This window comes from Crotalus tigris, unplaced genomic scaffold (assembly GCF_016545835.1).
Source record: "Crotalus tigris isolate CLP2741 ecotype Arizona unplaced genomic scaffold, ASM1654583v1 scf7180000017877.288114, whole genome shotgun sequence".
NCBI classification, from domain to species: Eukaryota; Metazoa; Chordata; class Lepidosauria; order Squamata; family Viperidae; genus Crotalus; species Crotalus tigris.
Window position 1 is genome coordinate 257,082 of NW_024096694.1, and position 8,286 is coordinate 265,367.

Consider the following 8,286-nt stretch of genomic DNA (forward strand, 5'->3'; position numbering starts at 1 on the left):
CCGCGGCTCCATTGGATGGGCGGAGGGCGAGGGCAGACAGCACGGAGTCCCGGCTGAGGTGGCTGCTTCCTCGCTCTCCTCCTCTCCTTCTTCCTCCTGCTGCCCCCCAGGTGGCTCGGACAGGCACTGTCCCCACCGCAGCTCCATCAGATGGGCGGAGGGCGATGCCGGGCAGCGTGAAGCCCCGGCGGGGGCAGCGGCTGGGCCGGGGGCGGCGGGGAGCCCTGACGATGCAGCTGTGCCGCCGCCGCCACTGGAGCTGCTGCCTCCCGTCCTGCTCCCCCTCCCCACCCATTTGGCTGAGGACGCGGCAGAGGCCGGGTTGGGGGCAGCGGGGACCCCCAATGATGCTGCCGTAAGAGAGAGAGAGAAAGAGAGAGAGGAAAGAGAGAGAAACAGAGGAAAAGAGAGAGGAAAGAGAGAAAGAGAAAGAGAGAGAGGAAAGAGAGAGAAACATAGGAAAAGAGAGAGGAAAGAGAGAAAGAGAAAGAGAGAGAGGAAAGAGAGAGAAACAGAGGAAAAGAGAGAGGAAAGAGAGAAAGAGAAAGAGAGAGAGGAAAGAGAGAGAAACAGAGGAAAAGAGAGAGGAAAAAGAGAAAGAGAAAGAGAGAGGAAAGAGAGAGAAAGAGGGAGGAAACAGAGAAAGAGAGAGAGATTGAGAGAGGAAAGAGAGAGAAACAGAGGAAAAGAGAGAGGAAAGAGAGAAAGAGAAAGAGGGAGGAAACAGAGAAAGAGAGAGAGAAATTGAGAGAGGAAAGAGAGAGAAACAGAGGAAAAGAGAGAGGAAAGAGAGAAAGAGAAAGAGAGAGGAAAGAGAGAGAAAGAGGGAGGAAACAGAGAAAGAGAGAGAGAAATTGAGAGAGGAAAGAGAGAGAAACAGAGGAAAAGAGAGAGGAAAGAGAGAAAGAGAAAGAGGAAGGAAACAGAGAAAGAGAGAGAGAAAGAGAGAGAGGAAAGAGAAAGAGAAAGAGGGAGGAAACAGAGAAAGAGAGAGAAAGAGAGGAAAGAGAAAGAGAAAGAGGAAAGAGAGAAAGAGAAGAAAGAGAGAAAGAGGAAAGAGAAAGAGAGAGAGAGAGAGAGAAACAGAGAGGAAAGAGAAACAGAGGATAAGAGAGAGGAAAGAGAGAGAACTAAGCTCTGCCGGCGCTGTTGCCCTCTTGGCTCTCTCTTTCTCTCTCTCTCTCTCTCCCTCTCCCTCTCCCCGCCTGGGCGCTTCTACAACCAGGCTGGGCAGAGCCGGCAGAGCGGCCTTCCTGCCCCCCTCCCCAGCCAGCTGGACGGGGGGGGGGTTGGGGGGTCACCACAACATGAGGAACTGTATTAAAGGGTTGGCATTAGGAAGGTTGAGAAGCACTGGAAGGATCTTTCTGCAACCTCATAATTACAAGGAACTGCTATGCCCACAAGCAAGCTGCTTCTCCATTCAGTATGAAAACATGACTATCGGGGCTCTTTGCAATGACAAACAATTTAATGGGTTGGCACTTATTGATCTTCTGTTACCTTCCCATGTTCCTGGTCCCTGAATCCTCTCTTTTTGGATTTATTTTGCTCCTGTTTCTTTGGATGGTTTCTGGACAATTTTTTTTTGCCTGACTTGTGAGAGTTATCAGTAAATAGAATCGCGTAATTTACTTGATTCCAAAAACAAGGGACTGACTTGACTCTCCACATTGCTTGCCCCTTTTAAGGGCTTATGGCAGTTCAGAGTCTTTTTGTGAATACTTGGAAATATCGGCCTCTCCCTGATTTAGCTGGAGTAACCGTCTAAATGCAGGAGTCAGAGACTGGGAAGCCCTTGATTTGAAAGGAGTAATAGATAATCAAATGCAAATCCTTCCCTGGATCTAAAGACTCAAAGCGATACTCTGAAAGAGCAAGATGAACTGCCTTTCTTAATGAAATCATTTTCTGGGGTCACATGAGGCGTCAAAGCAGAATGAAAAGGGCTAGTTTTGCCATTTGCCAATTCTTTAAAGGTTTAAAGGTCTAAAAAGGTAAGTGCTCAGGCCTTCCTTCCTTCCTTCCTTCCTTCCTCCCTCCCTCCCTCCCTCCCTCCCTCCCTCCCTCCCTTCCTTCCTTCCTTCCTTCTTTCTTTTCTTTCCTTCTCTCCTTCCGTCTCACTTTCTCCCCCCTCCCTCCCCTTCCTTCTCTCTTTCCTTCCTAAGTCAGCCCTATTTATTCTCTTCCTTCTTAGAAAAAGGGGACAAGCTTCTTTCTTTCTTTCTTTCTTTCTTTCTTTCTTTCTTTCTTTCTTTCTTTCTTTCTTTCTTTCTTTCTTTTTCTTTCTTTCTTTCTTTCTTTCTTTCTTTCTTTCTTTCTTTCTTTCTTTCTTTTCTTTTCTTTCCTTTCTTTTTTTCCATGCACTTATTTCAGGTTTATGGTGCAAAATGTTTGAAACTACTGGTTCATTAAGAAAGTTGTAATAATAATAATATTAAAACAAGTCATTCTAAATGTCAAATTGGACAGTCTTGCAGGAAAATTGAGGATCCCTTAAAGAAAGCAAAAAGGTTTTAACAGTTGAAGGAGATGCCTTTTCTACAATAAAGAAAGTCAGTGCAACTTAGCAGGATGCAAGGAGAAATTAAGAGCACTAAATGGCCAGTTTTGTCTTATAGCACAGCAGAAGTATTTAATTGGCTGAACACACACTGTGATTTTTGGTTTCAGTGCAAATGAATCTCTTTTGGCCAGTCTTCCATTCTTCATAATTTATCACAGATATTTGGTTGATTTCCACCTGCTGTTCACCCCCACAAATGAGTAACAGAATAACAGAGTTGGAAGGGACCTTGGAGGTCATGTAGTCCAACCCCCTGCTCAGGCAGGAAACTCTATACCATTTCGGACAAATGGCTGTCCAGCCTCTTCTTAAAAACTTCCAGTGTTGGAGCATTTACTGCTTCTGGAGGCAGGTTGTTCCACTGATTAATTGTTCTCACTGTCAGGAAATTTCTCCTTGGCTGAGAAGCAAAACATCTTCAAAGAGAAACAAGAAAGTCCAGTTGCCTCGTGAAAAAGCACCGTTAGGATAACCATGACCTGGATGACGGAGAATCTCCACAGACAAGCACAGTTCAATCAACACAGCACCCCCGTGGTCACGTGATCAAAATTATTTATTTAATTATGAGGATTGCAGGATCCCAGGGTGACATATTCAACCTTTGCAATTTTCCCAACCAGCTTTGGACCAGCAAACTGTCACGATTTGCTTAACAACTGTGGCCCAAAAGGTCATAAAATCGGACCCAACTCACTTAACAGCCCCCTTGCTTAGCAAATTCTGGTTTTGATTGTGGTCGTAAGTTGAAGGATGACCTGTATTGACTGCCTCCTGGTTTTATATATTTGCTTGTTGGCTTCATTCTTCAGCGCTGTAGCTTGCCTGATATTTATATGCAGCATCAGATTCCAGAGAGTAATAAGAGATAGCTCTTTTGAAAATCAATAAGTAATTTTGCTCCTGGGTGCTAGGGAAGGCTAGGAATGGGCTGGACACGACACATCGTAGTTAACAACTAACCAAATGGATACACGCACACACAGACACACACAGACACACGCACACACAACCATCCCAGAGGGAAGTCAAACCTTCTAAAGACCCAGCATAGCCCAGCATTTATCCAGGTGTTAAGTCAATAATTTGTAAGCACAAATAGGTAGCCCTTTAGCTACTCCAGCTTGTTAAAGATGGGTTTATCATGTCATGAGAATGAGGCAATGAGGTTTCTAGATGGCTAGGTGGGGTGTAGGGACTCTCCTAAGGATCAGTTATTCAAGGAATGATGGTTAATCAAAGATGGCATTGCCATTTGGAAGGATTTGGCCACATCTAGCCCTTTGGGTGTCCCTGTCTAGTCCTTGGGGATAGCTTTTATTTGAAGGCTACTGCTATGTTTTGTTTTGCTTTTTTCAATTTAGATTTGTGTATGTGTGCATGGTTATGCAAATAATAATAATAATAATAATAATAATAATAATAATAATAATAATAATAATAATAGACAAATTCGCTATTAGTCAATTGCAAAAGGCGGCCTTATTAGGAACTGCTTCCATCCTGCGACGATATCTGTAATACCATCAAACATCCACATCTGCCTATTCCAGGTCCTGGGTAAGGACTCGATAGGTAGACAAAATGCCAAATCCAGTCTGAACATCTGGATGACTGTGCGATGATCATAATAATAATAATAATAATAATAATAATAATAATAATAATAATAATAATAATAATTGGTAGTACCAATAGTGATAGGCTCCTTGGGTGCAATCCCAAAACAACTGGAGCACCACTTGAAACACCATTGGCATTGACAAATTCGCTATTAGTCAATTGCAAAAGGCGGCCTTACTAGGGACTGCTTCCATCCTGCGACTGATATCTGTAATACCATCAAACATCCACATCTGCCTATCCCAGGTCCTGGGTAAGGACTCGATAGGTAGACAAAATGCCAAATCCAGTCTGAACATCTGGCTGACTGTGCGATGATCGATAATAATAATAATAATAATAATAATAATAATAATAATAATAATAATAATAATAATAATAGTTGGAAGGGACCTTGGAGGTCATCTAGTCCAACCCCCTGCTCAGGCAGGAAACCCTATACCATTTCAGACAAACCCTATACCAATTCAGATCTTCACAGCCCTCTGATTCCATTCTCCACAACAGTTCCAGTTTCTTATTTGGTTGCTTGGGAAAATGAATGGCCCACCCCCGTCTAATGAAACCCGAGCAGCCACGAGCTGAGATAACCAGACACATTTTTAATAAGCAAATTGGTCGAGCTGGTAAAGCACAGAAATCTTTGCCTGTGGATTGGAACGGCTTCATTAGCTCACGTGTCAAAGGAGCTTCTCTGCTTCCCAACTTGCTAGCCTAACAGCTTCATCCCGTGGAAAGTGTATTTTGATAGTCATTTATAAGGTGATCTTGTTGCAGTTTGTATCTGGAATATTAAAGCAGGGAACAGGTGTCATGATTGGAAATGAACCCGCCTATAAATCTGCAGATGCAGGCAAGAGAAGGAGAGAGGCAGACAAATTTAATTATTGCTGATAGTTTCTTATGGAGGTGAAGAGGAACAGAAAGGAAGGGAGAATCTCTGTAGCCTACTAGCTGCCTTTATGAATCCTGGAGGCCATCAGAGAAGGAAGGATGGGTGACACACGGGGAATACCAAGTAGATCAACTGTATTCAGCTCAGGATCCCATTCGGTCCTCCTTCCCTGCCATGCCATGGGTTCAGATTTCCCTTTCATATTACAAATGGCTAGAAAAACGGAGTAGAGAGTAGGAATGGAAGATGTATTATTATTATTAAGTTAAATATGTGGACCCAGACAAGACATTGTTTACTAAGCACTAAAGATTTGTAATGATAAAAACTTAATAAAATATCTTTAAAGAAATTATCACGGTAGGGTTTGCAAGTTATCAAAGATTAGCTCCTTGACAAGAGGATTGAAGGTGAGTTCCACAAAACTCTGAAAGGTGCCTTTTCCAGACAACAACTGGACTTTTTTGTTTTGTTTTTTTTTCTTTGAAAACATTAAAAAGAGATTGGACAACCGTTTGTCTGAAACGATAGAGGGTTTCCTGCCTCAGCAGGGGGTTGGATTGGATGACCTCTGAGGTCCTTTCCAATTCTGCTCTTCTGTTAAGAAGCTTCTTGGATGAAAAGAGCTCTTATCAATCAAAACAGAGTTGGAAGTCACCTAGAAAGTCTTAAGCAGGAGATCCTATACCAGTCATGGCGAACCTTTTAGAGACCGAGTGCCCAAACTGCAACCCAAAACCCACTTCTTTATCCCTGGGTGCCAGGTGGGTATGGCCCATTGGGTGGGCGTGGCTGTGGTGGTCATGGCAGACTGGGTGGGTGTGGCCAAGGTGGGCGTGGTCTCCTTGATGTTGCTCATGGGGAGGGACGCCTGTGGGGGCTGGGCAGGGTTGGGGGAGATCCAGGGGGTCTCTGGCAGGTGGGACAGTGGGCAGGAGACTCGTCCTGCAGGGTGAGGCAAGGCAAGGCAGGGCGGGGGTGCCATTGTCACAGGGCAAGGCGAGGTAGGGGCCGGGGCAGCTGCTGCCTGACACCATCGGCCCCTGCACACAGAGGCCAGCAGGCGCATGGGGACCGACAAGTGTCTGTCAGCAGCCACAGCCTGCTGGCCCCTTGACCGGCACACTCTAGGGCTCTGCAGCCCACTGCCAGCAGTTCAGAGAACGCACCTATGAGTTGGATGGATAGCTGACAGCTGTGGAGGTGATGCAGTGGGCCGTGCCTGGGAAAAGAAGAGCATGCAAGGCCAGGAGGGATGGGACGGAGGGGAGAGAAACCAGTCATTCTGGGATGCATCCAGCCATGTGGGACCTTGGCGAGTTAGTGGGTGGCTGATTGAAGAGGAACGGTTGCCATCTCCGAGGCATGGCACACATGCCCATAGAGAGGGCACTGAGTGCTGCCTCTGGCACGCGTGCCATAGGTTCTCCACCACTGCCCTATACCATTTCAGACAAGTGGCTGTCCAGTCTCTTCTTAAAAGCCTCCAGTGTTGGAGCACCCATAATTTCTGGTAGCAAGCTGTTCCGTTGGTTAATTGCCCTCATTGTCAGGAAGTTTCCCCTTGATTCCAGGTTGCTTCTCTCCTTGATTCGTTTCCATCTGTTTTTATCTTGTCTTGCCCTCTGGTGCTTTGACCTCCTCTTCTTTGGGGCAGCCCCTCAAACACATCATGTCACCCCCTAGTTCTTTTTTTCTCTAGACTAGGCATCCCCAGTACTTGTTTAGTGTAAGGTGCCAAAGATCTTGAAATTCTGTTAGAAATGATATATTTCCTTACAGACTTTGGAGAGAGATGATCAAGCTTCTTCTCTAACATTTATCTTGGTGTCTGTTCAGAGCGGTTTAAAATCACATTTAAAAAAGGAAGAAAATAAATCTCCTTCACTATTTAATCACTATGAACCCAGATCCTCAAGAGGAAGATTTCCACCAGAATAATGCTCCAGTGTAATTGTAGTATTGCTAACTTTTTTTTTTAACGCCGCTAAATATATCTTCAGCCCAAACTAATGTTATTTTCTGGATAGCTGCTGGGGATGCTTTAATGTCTTCTCTTTCACATTTATCTTTTTTAAAAAATGTTTATATTGTGGATGATATTCTGTATTTGATGACTATATTGTGTACCACTGAAAATCTTTTGATTGCGGTGGGTAGCAATCTAATTAATCGATCAACCGATCAATCAGCAAACTAGCAAGCTGGGTTTTTTTTAATTCCAGGAGAGTGACTTATTTGCAGTTTGCTTTGATGTCATGAAAGGGCAGCTACACTGAGTCTGTCTGTCTGTCTGTCTGTCTATCTATATCTATCTGTTTATCTATCTTCTTCATCTCTCTCTCTCTCTCTCTATCTTCATCTCTCTCTCTCTCTTTCTCTCTCTCTCTATCATATCTATCTATCTATCTATCTATCTATCTATCTATCTATCTATCTATCTATCTATCTATCTATCTATCTATCTATCTATCTATCTTCTTCATCTTTCTCCATATCTATCTATCTATCTATCTATCTATCTATCTATCTATCATTTATCTATCTATCTATTTATCATCTATCTCTATCTATCTATCTATCTACTTATTTATCTTCATCTCTCTCTCTCTATCTTCATCTCTCTCTATCTATCTATCTATCATCTATCTATATCTATCTATCTATCTATCTATCTATCTATCTATCTATCTATCTATCTTCTTCATCTCTCTCTCTCTCTCTATCCATCCATCGATCCATTGATCCATCGATCCATCCATCCATCCATCTATTTTATTTATGAAAGTCTTTACATGTTCACACTGGTATCTAAGCAGCAGAATCTATATATGTCTATATATGTCACACCACCCAGAGTTACCTCTTGGAGGGAGAAAGGCAGTTCAGAAATGTGGAAAATGAATAATAAATAAATAATACCAGAAAAATATAGATAGCCCTTGACTTACAACCGTCTGTTTAGTGACCGTTCATAGTTACAACAGCACTGAAAAAAGGGAGTTATGACCTTTTCCACACTGGATGAGCACTGTCGCATCCCCATAGTCGCGGGATCAGAATTCGGACGCTTGGCAACTGACTCATATTTATGACGGTCGTAGCATCCCGGGGTCACTTGATCCCCTTTTGTGACCTTCTGCCAAGCAAAGCCGATGGGGGAAATTGGATTCACTTAACAACCGTGTGGCTAAATTAACAA